Below are 18,873 nucleotides of genomic sequence, written 5' to 3'. Positions count from 1 at the left end.
TTTGCGGGGTTATATGTGTCAAAGGCAGGCCAAGCGACGCCAAACAGACGACGAGGAGACGTCGCGACGGGAATGAGCACGCCTTGGGCGGCTTTCGGCTTTCCTCTCGGCTAACAAACCCTGCAGCTTTCAGAATGCTGCAAGGTACTACTCATGTGGAGTACAATCTTTATAACACGAAAGTGTTTAGTGCCGGGGCCACCAAGCCTTTAGTGGCGTATTTCCGTCGCGGAAATGACGTCAAAAAATGCACACGACCAGATGGCAAAGAAAAAAAATCACGCCATATCCTCGAAGTGAATGACGATGAGTGGGCGAAGCTCCGGGGGTAATCTGGTAAACCGTCAATCCCCGTAAATTTTGCCCACTCGATCACCATACAAAGACCTTACACACAAACGCGGGGGCCCTAATATTTTTACGGTAGAATAGCGCAAATACCAAGACGAGAGAAGATGGAAGACGAACAAGCGCAAACTATCAATTGATTTTATTCGTAAAGCACACACATATATAAACGAGCAAGGTCATAGTCACGAGTCATCTTAGCAAACAATAAACTCGATTAGTGGCCGGCGTTCAAGTAATCTACCTCTGTGGCATGCAACGTGATAGATGGCCTCGCTACGCATGCCTCACCCGATCTGTTAATGAAGAAAGCCTCCTCAATTTCTCGCGCAACCTTTTCTTTTAGTCTTGAGAGCACCTAGCTTCTGATAGCAAGGGTGCGCAGCCGCACTCCCTGCAATGTAAAGACAGATTAGAACAAGGTGTTCCCCTCAATGAAGCTTTATGATCTAACAGTCTGTTGTTCACACATCGTCCCGTCTGGCCGACATAGCATTTACCACGCGATAACGGTATCTGGTATACTACCCCTCTGCCACAGTCGACCAATTTATCACGGTGCTTGATGTCGCACCCGTGGTCCCGCTTGCTCTGCCCTAGCAACTTCTTACCAACGGCCGCGCATACACGCCCAAGCTTGACTGCAGCAGAAAAAAACCACACTGCATCCGAACCTATTACCCACTTTTTTCAACCTATATGGGATACACCGTGAACATACGGAATGCTTACAAAAGGTTTCCCTTCCTTCTGCTTCACTTGACTTCCACCCCGCGCCTCCATTTTCATCTTTTGCAAGATCCTTTCGCTCAGGACGGCCAAATGACGCTCTGGGAACCTAGACTGCCGGAGCCTCTCTATCTGCCGTGAAAAGCTCTCATTCATGCGATGAAGGCACGACTTCTTGAGTGACGCCCTTAGGCAGGCCATCGCAACACCATTTTTCACTATTTTAGAGATCCCCGAACGGAAGTCGATGATAGGTTTTACACTGCGGGGGGCGTACATCCAACATACGTGGCTTCCTCCAAAAAATATGCTCGGATCTAAGAACTGCATGCAACCGTTATTGGGAACCTCACATGTAAACCTCAGCCCGGACCCCAATTCCTTGAACACCTTCAATACGTCTATCCTAGTGCTCACACACCGAACGTCCTCTACAAAAACCATGTAATCGTCCACGTATCTAAATGTCTTTACCACAACGGATTCCAACGCGGTCCCTAGGCCACGGTCAACCACCCTCAGAAAAATTTCACTCAAAACTGGCGCCACACTCGACCCAATGCAAATCCCCGACTTTTGAGTGTAGTAGCACCCCTTCCAACCAATAGCAGTCGATCTTAAGTATACAGATAGGAGCTCAAGGAAGGAACTCGTCGATACGCCGCACCTATCTTGAAACTTTTGTTCGTCATTATCTTCTTGAATGCAGTTCCTGACGCACACCAGAAGTCTGTCATGTGGCAACGAATAGAAGAGATCCTCCACATCCACACTGAACCCTGACAGCACTTTCGCGGATCCTTCCATCAGAAACTGAGTCACTTCCTCTGAATTCTTCACCCGGCATGGGTCAACCACACAGAGAGAGGATAGGTGCTTCTGCAGAAACCCTGAACACTCGCGCTGCCAAGTCCCGCGCTCGGACACAATAAGGCGAAAAGGGTTCTCCGCCTTATGTGTCTTCACGGTAAAAACATTTCTAACACATTTTCTTTCACTTTCTTCACCGCAGAGCACAGGCTATCGAGATTCATCTCTTGCAACAGGCCTACCGCTTTCTTCTTAATGTCCGCAGGCCTACCTTCAAAGGCCTTTAGGTGCTTTTTCACCGCTTCCTCGGCCTTCGCCTGGAATAGCCCCTCCGGCAGGAGAGCGAAGGTCCCCTCTTTATCTGCCACCAGAGGCCTAATCTTTCTCTCGACGAAATAGTCGACCAGGACGCGCGTGTTTGTCATGAACCCACGGAAAGGCAATTGCGGTCTGTGGCTCGCAGTCGATATGACACCGGCACACTCAGCTATGCAACGAGCCTTTTCCGCCTCCGGTACCCGATCCGCCACCACTCTTCCCATCGCCAAGGCCTCAGCTGCTTTCAGGCGGGGCTCGAAACAAAACTTAGGCCCCAGTTTCATGGTCTTCCTAACTTCCTCATCCTCCAAAACGGCGTCTCCCAACACGACAACTTTTTGCTGACTAGCCACCTTCTTATTCTTCCGTGGCAAGGAGGGGTGCAGAACATTCCACAGGTACTCAGTCACACGATACCTTGTTCTGGTCCATTCCCTGTATAACAGTGGAGGCCTACCACTTCCGGACCAGCCACACACGGACCGAAGACAATCGTCGTACATCCGTGCCTGTCGCCACCATTCCGACGACAGAATCCTGCAAATCCGCCTTGAGTGGGACGGTGACGGTTGAAGCCATCCACAAGCGATGCTACATCGGGCGGGAACTCTTGGTAGCGGACATGCCACAAAGCCGTCCTAGCACGGCATACACACACCGCATAGATGGCCACAAGAACAGCCGGATTAGTTAACGAGAGGTTAAAACACTGAAAAGAGACCAGAGAACTAGTGATGAACTTCAGTAAGGTGACTTGTTGGGCGAGTTGGTTCATTCTTACGGTAGAATAGCGCAAATACCAAGACGAGAGAAGATGGGAGACGAACATGCGCAAACTAGCAACTGATAGAGACACATCACACAACAGACACGTGCGGCACGTAGAAAAGGACGACGTCGGCGGGGAATGGCACGTGTGAGCGAACGGGAACCAATCAAATGGTGGCACGGCAGACGGGAGAAGACGACGACGGGCTCGAATGCGAGCAGTCGGACCTGGGGAAGCCAGAGGGACACAGCGCTGGTGTCAGGGTCCGTGCTGTCGGCTTACGGAGCCGAGCACGAAGGGCCCGACAGCATCGAAGGGTCTCCAGACGTCCTCGGAAATGGGCGTTCGTGGGTACGAGGCGTTCCCGCTGTCCGGCCAGCTGGTCCCGATTCGTGTGAAGCAGACTGCGCCGTCCCGGTTGGGAGAGCGGGTTCCTGCTGCCGGTTGCCTGAAACGGGATGAGTCCGAGTGCCTACCGCCAACCTCCATGTTGCGTACGTGGGCAGGGAGGTCGTCTGCATGCTGCGCCTGAGGGTGCTACCTTCTACAACCTCTGCGACGACTCGACTCCTCGTCCGCTCTACGAGGGCCGTCGCCGCCAACGCAAGCGCCTACCAACAACGAGACCACCGCTCACGTCCACTCAAGCGTCGCTATAACCGGTGACTGTCATCCTTTCATTGAACGGTCCGCGGAACCGTCTTTGGTCGGTGCATCGGTCGCTATAGCGTAAACATATTCTGAGCTTGACTCTTTGTGTTACAGTTGCTTGTATTTTTTTTCCTTTCTCTTTTTCGCGAGTGATAGTTATTTTTGTTGTGTGTGCACTACAAAAATGGCTCCTTCCTTTCCCGGTCATAGGCCCTGCCTCAATTGAAAGAAACCGCAACCCACTAAACCTGCCTAACAGACTGTCACGTGGACTGGCAAAAAGTTAGAAAATGATAGCAAAAGAGAAAGGAGGAAGGCTACACAGACGCACTCTTCCTTCAGGCTTGGCACCATCAGTTCAAAGCTGTTCTTGCAAATTCAGAGGGTGAAGGGGTCCGCTATTCTAAATGCTCTCGCATATGGTTTAATTGCTTCTCTGGAGAAATATACAGGTGCGCTTCGCTTTTGCACCAGCTTGCTTCCGTAACTATACTGTCCATAAAAATCGGCGAAGCTTGCACTAAGTCGCGCAAGGCTTGACACAATGAAACTGGATTATTCTGAAGTCTAATGTGGTTGCTTCTAGGTTGTTGCTAGGCTTTAGCTAGGTTAGTCACGACACGGATGTACAAACTCCACAACGAAGCCAGTGGTGAGTAGTGGGATGTTCTCTTCCTCACCATCACATCTCTCCTCCACACGCTCACTTCCCTTTCTCACTCCCTTGCTACACTATACTATGCCTCGTGAATTTTTTCTGCAAGAATTTTTCTCTTTCTTTATATTAGGGGCGAAGCTCCTAACGCCGTGGGTCTGTACATGCATGTCTTTCGTGGTACGTGACCGCTAGTTCTATGAAGTGCACTTGCGAGGAACCAACTACGCTATAAATCATAATTTTAGGGGCGAAGTGCACTTGCGCGGATCCCACTACGCTATAAATCATCAATTTTAAGTGCACTTGCGACGAACCCACTACGCTATACTTCCTAAAGCCGTGGTTCTGTACATGCATGTCTTTCGTGGTACGTGACCACCTAGTTCTATGAAGTGCACTTGCGAGTCTTACGAGTTGCGAGTTCTATGAAGTGCACTTGCGAGTCTTACGTCTTTCTTAATGATGTAATGGGCGAACTTACACGGGAGAGTTACGGTTTTACCGATGATCTCCCCTCTCGAGCTTCGCCCCACTCATCATCATTCATTCCGTGAATATGGCGTGATTTTTTTTTTCTTTCCGTCTCTGTTTGTTTCTCTCTTTCTTTTTTTCTTTTGTTCCCTCTCGCTGTACCCATTCTCAGGATTATAACAGGCCACGCCGTAGCGATGAGTAGTGGCATCTGCCCAAATTTTGTAGCATATACCCGTTCATGATGATAGTTTTCTGACAGGCCGCAGACAGAATTTACGGCTAGCTTAAACAGGTTCGCTGATAAAATGGAATCCTTCGAGGGAAATCAGTCGCCTCTCTTGCCACCTGCGGCTGGCCTACTCATATTCCCATATGGGCGATGTCCATACAGGGAATGTCTGCAGGACGCTTTGCCTTCCCCCTTCCGTGGTAGGCGTCAACCACGGAAAACTTTCGGTAGGTAAACTTTCGATAGGTAATCGTGGGCAGATGTGAGTAGTCCTGCGTAAGTGAACTGGTCGTGCGTGAGGGATCCTTGTTTGACACTTGGGACTGCCCACCTGCCGACGCCAGTGTCATTGTGAATGGCGTAGAAATAGAACAAGAAGGGCACACGCTGGCCAGTCAGCACGTGACCTGCGGTTGTGCCCAAGAACCATGTACCGAAGAGCAGCCTTCACGTAAGGGATGAAATTATGTTTCCAACTTTAGCGGCAGCATCTGGCGCCGTCAGTTCGCCATCGGCTAGAAAATCAAACACTGCTTTTTCAATTGGTGGCGTAAGCGTGTAACCTTAAGTTATGTGGTGAAGAGGCAACTTTCTGATGGGCTGCAGAGTGTTACAGCCAACACCCATTGGTAATATATGACTACTTGTAATTTCTGCGAAAAAAAGAGAATGTCTGTTTCTTTTTCTTATGAATCGCTCATAACACAGATAGTTAAACGCTAGTCTGTACAAGTAATTCCAGCTGTTTTTGACGCTATCAAATAAAATTTGCACAGTGTGTATTGCTTTTGGACCGGCATGACAGACTTCGGAGTGGATGACACCCACTGCCACATTTCCGCTAAGCATTTCGCTCCCACTTTGTAGTCGCATGGCAGCTAAGTGCGTATGGCAGCTGACGGCGCGACTGCTCCGCTCCTCGCCGCACCGATTCGGAACACTGACGCAGCGCTTCGACGTGGTGCTTCGCTGCAGCCTTCCTAGATGACAATACGATCCTTGCCGAAGTGCAAAGCATATGTGACGCGTTCGCGCAAAAGATACTTGATTGCGTACGCGGCTAAGTGGTCGGCACTTCAGATGTCTGTGCACAAAATTTGTGGTGTCTGAAGGTTTGACTCCCAGGTCGGGTAACACATTTTTTTTTCTGAGGCACCAACAAGCCCATTTATTTGCGTAAGTTCAGAGACGGAAAGGTCACGCGTCGATTCTTGAACAGCGGCATAAAACACTTTCCTGTTAAAAAGACTCAAGACCAATGTGTACTTAGAGTATTGCTAAAAATGCTAAATCACATAAGACCAGGTTTCGGTAAATATTGTCCGTTTATAATTGCTTATGATATATAGGTAGCGAATATTTTATGAATGCAGGCCGAGGCGCTCCAATTCCTCTTTAGAACCATGTTACACTTGTACAATGAAGTGCGATAATAAATATGCAGCCTGTTTGCAAAGTGTAGTCAAGCCTAACGCGCATTCATGCATTGCAGTCCTTAAAGAGACTAGCTGCATGTTTCAATAATACCTGCTGTACAGCAGATGATGATGATGATTAAAATTTTTGACAGAAAGTCTAAGTATGCTTCTTAATGCAATAAAGAAACTGACGTTTGTGATGATGCCGCTTTTTCAACTTTCTTTTCTTTTTATCGAACTTGCAGTTTGTTAACACGAGTGAGCTTATCTGGACATATCATAGCACAAAACCAAGTTTAAGGTGCAAAGTAGACCAGAAGACGCACCTTAATGCAACGAGCATCATCTTTGAAAGATCGCATTACAGAAAAAAGACCGGGTATGTTTTCTGTATAGTTCAGGATCAATATTATGGCTAATATTGACGGCTTCTGCTCGAATCAGGAACTGGACACATAAGTTTCTCCAAGGAACATTTGGCTATTGGCTTCCAAAATATAACCAATCCTACGAAGTGATGTATATAAGCCCTGTGGGTAAGTTACCTGAAGCTATAATTTTTGTGTTAATGTTGTAATTACGGCAGCTTTTACGCAACGACTTCAGGTTAGACCTGCAAAGGACGTATAAGCGTTACTGTTACATCAAGAACAAAATGCGTGCATCCTTACAAGATAGCACGCGGAATGCGCATACGTTCTCACAGCCGCAATAAATATTTTGAAATCGAAGTAGACACCCCGCAATTCCGTAATGTATAAGGTAAGGCATCTAGCATAAGGATGCGCAATTGCAGGGGCGTAGGCAGAGAAATTTTTTTTTTTTTTTTGGGGGGGGGGGCACCTCTTTGGTCTGTAGTGGGGACGAGCAGGCAGATGTGGTCGAGTGTCATTTTCTGCTCTGTATGCTATGGCAAAAGAAAAAATTTCGGGGGGGGGGGGGGCACGGGCCCGGTGTGCCTTAACGTGGCTACGCCCCTGTGCAATTGTGCCATCAGACTCTTAAAGATTCGCCTTGCAGAAACCAATGCGCTATAGTCTTAAGGCGTGAACACACGTACGCGTTGCAGCGCGTCAGCGCGTGACTTTTTGACGCGGCGTCACGCCCTCTAAGGAGAGAGAGGGCGCGCAGGTTCGCGTAGCCGCGCGCCCTCTTTCCCCAAAGGGAGAGGGCGCGACGCCGTGCCAAAAGGTCACGCGCTGACGCGCTGCAACGCGCACGTCTGTACAGGCCTTTAGGGCCCCATTCTTTTCGCCTTTTTCTTCGCTTCGCCTGCTTTTGGGGCACACATTGACCTCGTTCTCATGACAGAACGCTCGTTTACTTGTCGACAGTACAATTTCATTTCATTGCGCGTTCTTGGCATTGACGTCGCTCAGGTCAGCCAGGTTGTCGCACACCTTGCCCGTCTTCTCTCGACTGATCCGAATGCTGTAATGGCGGCACAATCACAATGTACACATCTCCAGACACGTGAGCTGGGAAAGCAACTCATCCCTTTTCAACATCCCACGAAATCACACACTCTTGCATATTATTCTGCCTTTAATGTGAACTATTTTGACATCTCGCGGGAACAGTTCGACGGTTGTGGCAACGTCGATGGGCACAATCACAACAGGTTTCCTGATGCCGAAGTTGCCGCGACCGCTGTACAGCAACATGGGGATCTACATATGTGGAAACCGCAGTGTCTCATGTTGCGCGTTCACGTCATGAAGCTTTGGTAAATCTTCTGGCTTACAGAAGCTACATACCCATTAGTACTGGAAAAGCTTGGGATACGTTCTCTAAACATCGTCTGAACACAAGTGGGACAATGAAACCGAGACTCGTCTGTCTGAAATGCGTCAATAACCGCTTCAGAACGAGTGTCGTGTATAGCGTTCGATTGTTCTTGTGTTATAGGCGGTCAGATAAGGAGTACGCGTTGCCAAAGGTGCTTTTGCTCAAGCAGGTTAAAGACATATTCTGGAGTGGAGGCGGCGCGCCGCCGCTGACGCCGACGACCGCCATATTGCTCCAGACAGAAAACGTGTGGGTCGTCGCTTGAGCCGCGTGGAAGTACCACAGATGGCAAATTTCTCCACTCCTTTGGTGACAAGCGAGTGTTGCGGATGTCTCATTTGTTGGACTGCGATCCACTTGATAACCACATTGTCAAGACGTTTATTAAAGGGGACTCAGCGACGGCGCACGGCAGCGACAGTCAAAGCGGGCCGACTCTCTGCACGAGGAGCGTGCTCTCAGAGAAGAGAACGACCCACTGGAAGGCACTTGAGAGGACGACCCATTACTCAGTAGGAACGCTTCGCTACAATTACCCCGGCTACGAAAAGGGGGCCGCCTGGCGACCTAGCAACTTGTCACTACGAGCGGGTCATGGTAGGGCTTCAAGCGCGCCACGTTGACAATGTCGCGCCCTCGACGGCGCATGTCCGAGGATGGGTCGATGGGTTCGATGAGGTAGTTCACCGGGGATGTGCGTTCGACGACACGGTAGGGGCCTTCGTATTTGGGCAGTAGTTTGGAAGAGAGGCCAGATGCAGTGGTAGGAACCGAGAGCCATACGAGCGCTCCAGGAAGGAACGTGGACGCAGAACTGGTGGTGTCACCGCGAAGGCTTTTCTGCCGCTCTTGGCTATGCGTAGTAAAGGTCTTGGAGAGCTCGCGACACTCCTCAGCAAGTCTGGCTGTGGCAGAAATAGGCGCACATTCAGATCGATCCGGCTTGTAGGGAAGGATTGTGTCAATGGTGTGCGACGGGTGCCTGCCATACAATAAGAAAAATGGTGAGAAACCAGTAGTGCTCTGAGGAGCGGTATTGTAGGCGTACGTGACGAAGGGCAGGATGACATCCCAATTCGTGTGGTCGGCGGCGACGTACATCGAGAGCATGTCGCCTAGCGTGCGGTTGAAGCGTTCGGTGAGGCCATTCGTCTGCGGGTGGTAAGCAGTAGTTTTGCGGTGAACAACGTTGCACTCTTTGAGAATGGCTTCGACGACTTCCGACAAGAAGACACGGCCTCGATCACTGAGCAGCTCCTGGGGTGGACCGTGACGCAGCATGAATCGGTGGAGCAGGAAGGAGGCCACATCGCTCGCTGTAGCTGCAGGGAGGGCAGCAGTTTCAGTGTATCGCGTGAGGTGGTCTACAGCGACGATGACCCAGCGGTTACCAGCGGACGTCAGGGGAAGTGGCCCATATAAATCGATGCCAACGCGCCCAAATGGTCGGTCAGGGCAAGGTAGAGGTTGCAGACCTGCTGGCGACAGGTGCGTTGCAGTTTTGCGGCGCTGACAATGGATGCAGGAGCGAACGAACTTCTCCACGTAGCGGTACATCCCTCGCCAAAAGTAACGTTGGCGAATGCGGTGGTAGGTTTTCGATACCCCAGGGTGTGCACACTGCGGATCAGAGTGGAACGACTCGCATATGTCATAACGCAGACTGCGGGGTATTACTAGTAGCCACTGGCGGCCGTCGCCGTTCTAATTGCGTCGGTGGAGCAGGTCGTCGCGAACGGCGAAATGGTGGGCTTGACGACGCAACAAGCGAGTGGATGGTGTGGCCGATGGATCAGTCAGTAAGTCTATCAGTGAGGCAATCCATTGATCCTTGCGCTGCTCGGTAGCGATGGTGTGAATATCGATGGAAGAAACGACAAAGTGAGACGCTGAGTTGTGGGCATTGTCGGCAGGCAAGGGAGAGCGCGGCAGGGCATCGGCGTCAGCATGCTGACGTCCGTTGCGGTACAGCACGCGGATGTCGTAGTCTTGCAGGCGAAGTGCCCAACGGGCAAGACGGCCTGAGGGATCCTTCAATGACGACAACCAGCACAGTGCATGATGGTCGGTGACGACATCAAATGGGCGACCATACAAATAAGGTCGGAACTTTGTAAGGGCCCAAATGATTGCCAGGCATTCTTTCTCCGTGACGGTGTAGTTGCTCTCGGCTTTAGTAAGCGTACGACTTGCATATGCGACAACATATTCTGGGAACCCAGGTTTGCGCTGCGCAAGGACAGCACCGAGGCCAACACCGCTGGCGTCCGTGTGTACCTCTGTAGGGGCCGTAGGGTCGTAGTGGCGTAGAATGGGAGGAGACGTCAACAAACGACGGAGCTTCGCGAAAGCGTCGTCGCATTCTGGCGACCACGAATTGAGGAGCCCGTTACTTCCAAGGAGCTTCGTCAGCGGTGATATGATAGTCGCGAAGTTTCGGATGAAGCGCCGAAAGTAGGAGCATAGTCCTACGAAACTGCGCAGTTCTTTGACGGACGTAGGTTTGGGGAACTCTGTCACGGCCCGAAGCTTGGCTGGATCTGGGAGGATGCCGTCCTTGGACACCACGTATCCTATTATCGTCAGCTGCCGTGCTGCAAATCGGCACTTCTTGAGATTCAGTTGTAGCCCGGCGTCGCTCAAGCGCGTCAAAACCTGCCGCAGGCGTTGAAGGTGTGTTGAGAAGTCCGGGGCGAAAACGACGACGTCGTCGAGGTAGCATAGGCATGTGTGCCATTTCAAGTTGCGCAGAACGGTATCCATCATGCGCTCAAAGGTCGCGGGCGCATTGCACAGCCCAAACGGCATGACGTTGAATTCGTACAAGCCGTCGGGTGTGACAAACGCTGTCTTCGGTCGAGCGTCATCAGCCATGGGGACTTGCCAGTACCCTGAGCGCAAATCGAGCGATGAAAAGAACTCTGCTCCTTGCAGGCTGTCAATGGCATCGTCTATTCGAGGTAGGGGATAGACGTCCTTACGGGTGATCTTATTGAGTCGTCGGTAGTCCACACAGAACCGCACAGAGCCGTCCTTCTTCGCAACGAGAACGACAGGAGACGCCCACGGGCTGTTTGAGGGTCGAATAACATCGCGGCGAAGCATGTATTCGACTTGCTCGGTAATTACACGACGCTCTGTTGGCGACACGCGATATGGACGTTGCCGCAGTGGTGGTTGGGCGCCAGTGTCGATGCGATGCGTGACAGCAGACGTGCGGCCGAGAGAAGTTTGCGCTACATCGAACGAAGAACGAAATTCTTCCAAAAGGCATAGAAGCTGGGAACGCTCGACCGACGTAAGGTGTTCAGCAATCGAGGAACCAAATAAATCAGCGGGTGACGCATCAGATGTGGAAACAGCACTGGGCGAATGGGAGTTGGCGCAGTGCGTGTCACCCGGTGCGTCCATAACTTGTGCGTCTTCGAGGGCTTCGGCTCTGCCGAGACATTCCCCTCGCACCAACCTAACAATGTACGGGGATGGGTTCGTAACAAAAATGTCGGTGTCGCCCTGAATGACTTTCACGGTCGCAAATGGCACCAACAAGCCTTTCCTAGTGAAGACGCGGTCAGATGGAGAGAGGAGTGCAACGGCGTCGGCGAGACCGGTGCAGCAGACTGACACAGCCGTTGACGAGTTTGCAGGAAGTGTGGTGTCGTCTTTGACGAGTACCTTGGTCGCAGCCGGTGGACTGTCCGCCGGCGTCAAATCTGAGAATGGTGAGAGCTCTATTTCGGCTGGTGCGCAACGAATTACGGCGGCGTGACGGGCGAGAAAATCCCATCCCAGGATGACGTCGTGAGAGCATGAGGAAATTATGATGAATTCGACGGCGTACAGAGCGTCCTGAATCATGACACGGGCTGTGCACATCGCTGTCGGGTGAATACTGTGAGCGCTGGCTGTACGGAGGGAGAGCCCGGAAAGTGGCGTCGTCACTTTTCGTAGTAGTCGGCTAAATTTAGCGTCCATAACGGAAACGGCAGCTCCAGTGTCTACAAGGGCCGATGTGCGCACACCATCTAAAAACACGTCTACTACGTTTGATGGGCTTTGCTGAGGGCTTTGGCTGTTCGATAGCGTCGCAGCCCTTGCCTCTTGGACTGCGACGACTAGTTTTCCTGGTCTCGTGCGACCGGACGAGGCCGCATCGGTGACAGTGAGCGGCGTCGTGGGGACGGTGACCGACGGGTAGATGGACCTGGGCGTGACGTCGGTGACATAGGCGGCAGCGGGTCATAATACGGGCGGCTGGACTGGTTGGTCACAGCTGATCCAACTCGAGGCGGCTGCACGCGGTTGCAATAGCGGGCTACGTGACCGGCGCAACCGCACGCAAAGCAGATCGGGCGGTTGTCGAAAGTGCGCCATCGGTTTGCCGGGTTAGGTCCCATCCACGTGGCAGGACGCGAGGGACGGGGCGGCTGCTGATATGACGACTGCATGGTTGGCTGCAGTCGGGGCGTATGGACGATGTCGGAGTACGCAGCCGGCACACTCGCTTCGAAGGCCTGAGGCCTGGTGACGGCTCCAGCGTATGTTAGCGGGGGCACCACAGGGAGCGCTGGGGGCGGTCTGGCTGCAACTTGTGCGTAACTGAGCGGCGCAGACGCCGGACTGGGCTGGTGGTATTCCGGCATAACCTCCGCGATTTCCTGCTCAATAGCCCGGCGTAGGGGAGGCAGCAGTGTGGTCGACGACTGTACAACATCCTGCGGGTGAGAGAAGGCCAGTAAGGAGAACTGGCGGGCAATTTCCTCCCGCACGAATGACTTGATTTCGGCGATTAAGACGGAGTGGTCCGACACGGCCGACAAGCCAGCGAGATCGGCGTCGCGTGATGGAGGTCGACGCGTCATCAGCCGCTGCCGGCGTAGCTCCTCGTAGCTTTGGCACAGCGTGATGACCTCTGCCACAGTGCGAGGGTTTTTGGCGAGTAGCATGGTGAAGGCATCGTCGTCGATGCCTTTCATGACGTTCCGGATTTTGTCGGCCTCAGACATGGTTGCGTTGGCTTTCTTGCACAAATCGAGCACGTCTTCAATGTAGCTCGTGAAAGACTCGCCGGACTGCTGGGCTCGTTCACGTAACCGCTGTTCGGCTTGCAGCTTGCGAACGGCAGGGCGGCCAAACACGTCGATGATGGCGGTCTTGAAAGCGGACCACGTAGCGAAATCGGATGCGTGGTTGTTATACCATAGACTTGCCACACCCGCGAGGTAGAAAACGAGGTTGCTCAGTTTGCCTGTCTCGTCCCATTTATTGGGGACGCTCACACGCTCGTAGATCGCGAGCCAGTCCTCGACGTCGGTGCCATCCGCGCCGGTGAAGATAAGAGGGTCGCGGATGCGGAGGACACCCGGACATGGCGTCGGTGCAAGAGGAGGCGTTTGCTGGGCGGCGTCTTGAGTCATGGTAGCAGGCACGGTACGGGATCGAAGCTCCAAGGGCATCGAATGCGGACCGTAGTTGTTTAAAGGGCACAGCACTCTCCACCAAATTGTCAAGACGTTTATTAACGGGGACTCAGCGACGGCGCACGGCAGCGACAGTCAAAGCGGGCCGACTCTCTGCACGAGGAGCGTGCTCTCAGAGAAGAGAACGACCCACTGGAAGGCACTTGAGAGGACGACCCATTACTCAGTAGGAACGCTTCGCTACAACATTTACAATTTCTCGAAGATTGCCAAGCTGTACATATAAAACGCCGGGCCTGCGCGGAGCGCGCTGCACTGTCACAGCGAAAGCTGGAAGAGCGGCCTTTCTAGAGCCCGTTCTAAACTCTCTTGGGGAAACTAATACAAGTACACTTGCAAGGTACCCAGTACGCCGCAAATCATAATTCTTCTGAAGTAGAGAAGAATTCACCATGCCATTATTCTTCTTTCTCCGGATAAACGACGTACCCCCTACGCATCTCTAAGGCATTATGTCAACTGCGTTGATGCTGCCTGTGGCTAATGACGATGAATAATTATGGCTGAGCTTTTTGTAAAGGACTTGAAGCAAGAACCGACGCGGTCACGCGTTGCGCAATTAGCATTGTGCGCCGCCTGGTTGTTATTTTTCTCTTCTAACACGCTATATTACACGTGTTAACGGGATTCCTTGCCCGACATGACGCCTGTAAGGATGTTTTTGCAAGATAGTTAGTCACTAGCGTGGCTCTGTGGAAGAATACTCGACTGCCACGCAAAAAACGCCAGGCCTGCGCTGAAACCGCAGCACAGTCACAGCGAAAGCTGGAAGAGCGGCGTTTCTAGAGCCCGTTAAGCTCTCTTGGGGCTACAATACAAGTACAGTAGAAAGGTACCCACTACGCCATAAATCACAATTTTTGTGAAGTTGGGAAGCACCTACTAAGCCATTATTCGTCATTCTGCCGATAAGCGAGGCACCAGCTACACGTCTGTAAGGCATTATGTGCACTTTGTTGACGCGACGACTGATGACGATGAAGAATTATGGCTCAGCCCTTTGTAATGGGTTGGAATATTTAAACGGCCCACCACTTATGTAATTTGCATTGGGTGACTCCCGATCGCTATTTCCCCCTTTCGTCATGCTGTATAACATACGTTGATGTGGGAGAGAGACGGGGCGGGGGGGGGGGGGCGAAGCACTTTACTGAGACCCCGAGAAAATAAATCATGCTCTTATGGGCTTCCTTGGCAACCAATACAAGTGCACTTGCGAGGAACCCACTACGCTATAAATCATTGTAATTTTACTGAGACCCCGAGGAAGTGGATCATGCGCTTATGGGCTTCCTTGGCAACCAATACAAGTGCACTTGCGAGGAACCCACTACGCTATAAATCATTGTAATTTTGGAGAATTAGGGCAGCAGGCACTGTGCCATTTTTCGTCATTCTACGGAGGGCGTTGGTACCTGCTAAACGCATGAAGGCATTATGCGCACTTTGTTCATGCTCTGCCTGATGACGATGAAGAATTATGGCAGAGCCCTTCGTAATGGGTTCGAAGCATTCAACAACCTACTCGTTGCGCAATTCGCACTGTGTGACGCCTGGTTACAGAATTCGCGTTGTGCGACGTTTGTTGCTTAGTTTACTCTTCTACCGCTCTATATTGCATGTGCTAATGTGGTTCCTTCCCGACATGAAGCCTGTATAGAACCTTTTTTCAAAACAGTTTCAAGCACCGGCATGGCTCAGAGGTTGAATACTGGGCTCCCACGCAGAGGGCCCAGGTTCGAACCTCGTTCCATCCTGGAATTTTTTTCTTATTTAGTTTTTTTTCTTATTTTGAGCGATACTGGTTACGGACACCGGCGGCGGCGGCGGCGGCGGCGCCGCCGCCGCCGCCGCTGCCGCCGCCGCCGCCGGTGGACCAATACTTTATTTCTTTTTCATACTTCGCGCGATGGTAGTTACGGACACCGGCGACGGCGGCGGTGGACCACTACCCCACTGCCGTTGTGATCCGATAACAGCTTTCGCTGTAAAATCAGGCTTCACCACACTTCAAAAGAAATCAACCGGAAATAATTCGGCAGATCCCACGCGTTGTGGGAATCTGTTTCATGCGAAGCAGTCAGCAAGTACTTCTGTGCTGTATTTTATGGCTTTGAGCCAAGCGTTACCAGATGGATCAACGTGTTTTACAGCGGAAGCTGTTATGAGATCACAAGAAGGGCCGTTTTTGGCGCCGTAGTTGTCCGCCGCCGCCGCCGCCGCCGGTGTCCGTAACCGCTATCGCCCGAAACAAGAAAAAAAAACAAAATACGAAAAAATTTCCAGGATGGAACGAGGTTCGAACCTGGGACTTCTGCTGCATCGGAGCCCAGTATCCTACCTCAGAGCCATGCCGGTGCTTCAAACTGCTCTGCAAAAAGACCCTATACAGGCTTCATGTCGGGAAGGAACCACATTAACATATGTAATGTAGCGTTGTAGAAGATTAAAATAACAACCAAGCGTCACACACCGCGAATGCGGTAACCAGGTGTCACACAATGCGAACTGCACAACAAGTGGGTTGTTGAATGCTTCCGCCCCATTACAAAGGGTTCTGCCATAACTCTTCGTCGTCATCAGCCACAGCATCAACAAAGTGCACATAATATTTTACATGTGTTTAGCGGATACCACGGTTCTCCGCAGAATGATGAAAAATTGCATAGTGGCTGCTTCCCTACTTAACAAAAATTATAATTTATAGCGCAGTGTGTCCCTCGCAAGTGCACTTGTATTAGTTGCCAAGGAAGCCAATGAGGCTCCCACGATCCATTTCCTCAGGGTCTCAATAAAGTTAATTCCCTCTCTATCTCTCTTCTTTCTCACTGTAACGTATGTCATAAAGCGTGGTAGGAGAGTTAAATAACGAGCGGGCGTCACACAATGCGAATTACGTAACTAGTGGGTTTATTAAATAAAGCTTCCAACCAATTACAAAAGGCTCAGCCATAATTATTCATCGTCATCAGCCGTCGCATCAAGAAAGTACACATAATGCCTTACAGATGGTACCTCGCTTCTCCGCAGAATGACGAATAATGTCGTGGTGGGTGCTTCCCAACTTCGCAAAAATTATGATTTGTGGCGTAGTGGGTACGTTGCTAGTGTATTGTGTTAGTAGCCACAAGAGAGTTTATAACGGGCTCTAAAAATGCCGCTCTTCCAGCTTTCGCTGTGACTGTCCTGCGCTTTCCGCGCAGGCCTGGCGTGTAAGTGTAGTTGCTGTGTGCACTAGAGCTGTGCACGGGCCGTATTTCCGAGCCCGAGCCCGGCCCGGGCCCGGTGACTTTGTCGAAGGCCCGCCCGAGCCCGACGGCAAAGGGCTGCGAGCCCGCCCGGCCCGGCCCGCCGTAAGAAAACACAATCCCGGGCCCGGCCCGGCCCAGCTTTTTGAAGGTTCGTTGCGAAAACAAAACATCGTTCTCCGGTAATTTGGCATTTTATTGAGCATATCAAATATAATGAAACGACAAACGACGAACAGTCTCTATTACAGAGATTACAAAATACAAGTAGACGGCCTCATGCCAGCAACAATGGAGTTCGCTCGCCAAAGCCGTCACGTGTACGGGGTATGCCCATGCAAGCGTCAGCTTGCACGAAGGCGATCTACGTCGGCTCGCTCGTCGCTGTCGCGTGCATTTTCACTCATATGGGATTTGGCCTTCAATCTAACGCGAACAGTCGCGTGGCGCCGTCACCAGCTCAGGTGGTGTTACTTCTCTGTTTGTCGGAGTGAAACAGTGGCAGCGCTTTACCTGCTCCCCTTTTGTTTAAAGTAGCGAATGGAAAGGAGAAGCGGTAAAGGGCGGTCGCGGAAAAGGCGCTGTGTGCGTGCTGGAAAACAATTCCCGCTCATTCTCTATATTTCGGGCTTGAGTCGGGCTTTGCGCCGGGCCCGAGCCCGGCCCGATAAAACTCGAAGTAGCCCGAGCCCGGCCCGGGCCCGAGGTGAAAACACGTCGGCCCGCCCGAGGCTACCCGGAGCCCGTGCACACCTCTAGTGTGCACATCGTCGGCTTACCAGGCATGTCGACAACACTGGTGTTTAAAGGGTTACTTATGACGTGACGTAACGTCAGCGCTCATGTCAGTATTACATACGTCAGTATTACATACGTCAGTATTACAAAAACTAAGTGCATTTTATTGTGCAATTATGTGAATATGATACGTAAATTTTGTTAATATATTCTTACGGGGTCGAGCAATGCTTCAGTACTTGCTGAATCATGGGAATACAAATGTAATGTTTATTACACTGCTATAAAAGCGGAGCGAACACTGCAGCCACAGACGCTAATCTGATATGACGCCTGTATTGTAGGAGTACATATGTAGTGTGTATTGCTTTTTAGCAAAATTAGATAGCCAGCACCACAACCACAATTGACGTTGCACCAACATTACGCCTGCATAGGCTGTTTTTCCAACCAGTCTATAGACCTGGCGTGCCTCTGTGGTAGAATATTTGATTGCCACGCAGAATGCTTGGGTTCGAATTCTGTTGTGATCATAGTATTTATTCTTTCCATTCGACGGGTCAACGGTGCTGATGTCGGTTTTTCTTAACGCCCTAGCATTTAATTTACCAATGTGTGTTCTCGCCATTCCTGGGTACATATAAACTGTCAATCACCTGTGGCGCATACCCGTACACCGCGGCCCGTGGTAAACAATTATTTGCCGCATGTGTCTGGAGGAAAAGGTTTGACGACGTACGCAACAGCATTTCCCCGTTATTCATGTCATGATCCGACAGTCATATTCGTCGAATCCTCTTACCCTCCCATGCCGATTTTGGTCTGCACCAAGTTACGCAGGCGATCATGAGAGCACCCAGACGTAGGCAACTAGATAGATAGATACGTAGAGAGAAACGCTGAATGTGCCAAAGGTTCGCTAAGAAATGCTTCGCATTTAAGCTCCCAGAGCGGAGTAAGAACGTGGCTGTCAAGGACTGTTATTTTTAAAATTTTGTAAACGAGCGTAAACAACGGCTGCAGCAAGCTAGTCAATTGATCTGCTTTCGTATCTCTTCTTTTGCTGTGTTTACTTTTTAAGGGCGCGTGTTTCATATGGTTAGTTTCGTGATTTTGTGCATTATGCGTAAACAAGAGCTGCAGCAAAATGGTCAACTAGTCTGCATTTGTATCTTTCCTTTTCCTGTGTTTACATTTTAAGGGTGCATCTTTCAT

The 18,873-nt window shown here is 51.1% G+C and overlaps 1 long non-coding RNA gene across 1 annotated transcript in view; it reads left to right on the top strand.

Annotated features, from left to right (window-relative positions):
- Positions 1-18,873, top strand: part of LOC119373395 (uncharacterized) — a 49,346-nt gene that overhangs the window by 14,468 nt on the left and 16,005 nt on the right. The window contains exons 2-3 of the long non-coding RNA XR_005179849.2: positions 6,650-6,783; positions 6,849-6,940. This is a non-coding gene — a long non-coding RNA (uncharacterized LOC119373395). The remainder of the gene's footprint in view (positions 1-6,649; positions 6,784-6,848; positions 6,941-18,873) is intronic.

This window comes from Rhipicephalus sanguineus, chromosome 11 (genome assembly GCF_013339695.2).
Source record: "Rhipicephalus sanguineus isolate Rsan-2018 chromosome 11, BIME_Rsan_1.4, whole genome shotgun sequence".
NCBI classification, from domain to species: Eukaryota; Metazoa; Arthropoda; class Arachnida; order Ixodida; family Ixodidae; genus Rhipicephalus; species Rhipicephalus sanguineus.
The sequence above is the reverse complement of the archived record's forward strand: the minus strand, read 5'-3'. Positions and strand labels throughout refer to the sequence as shown.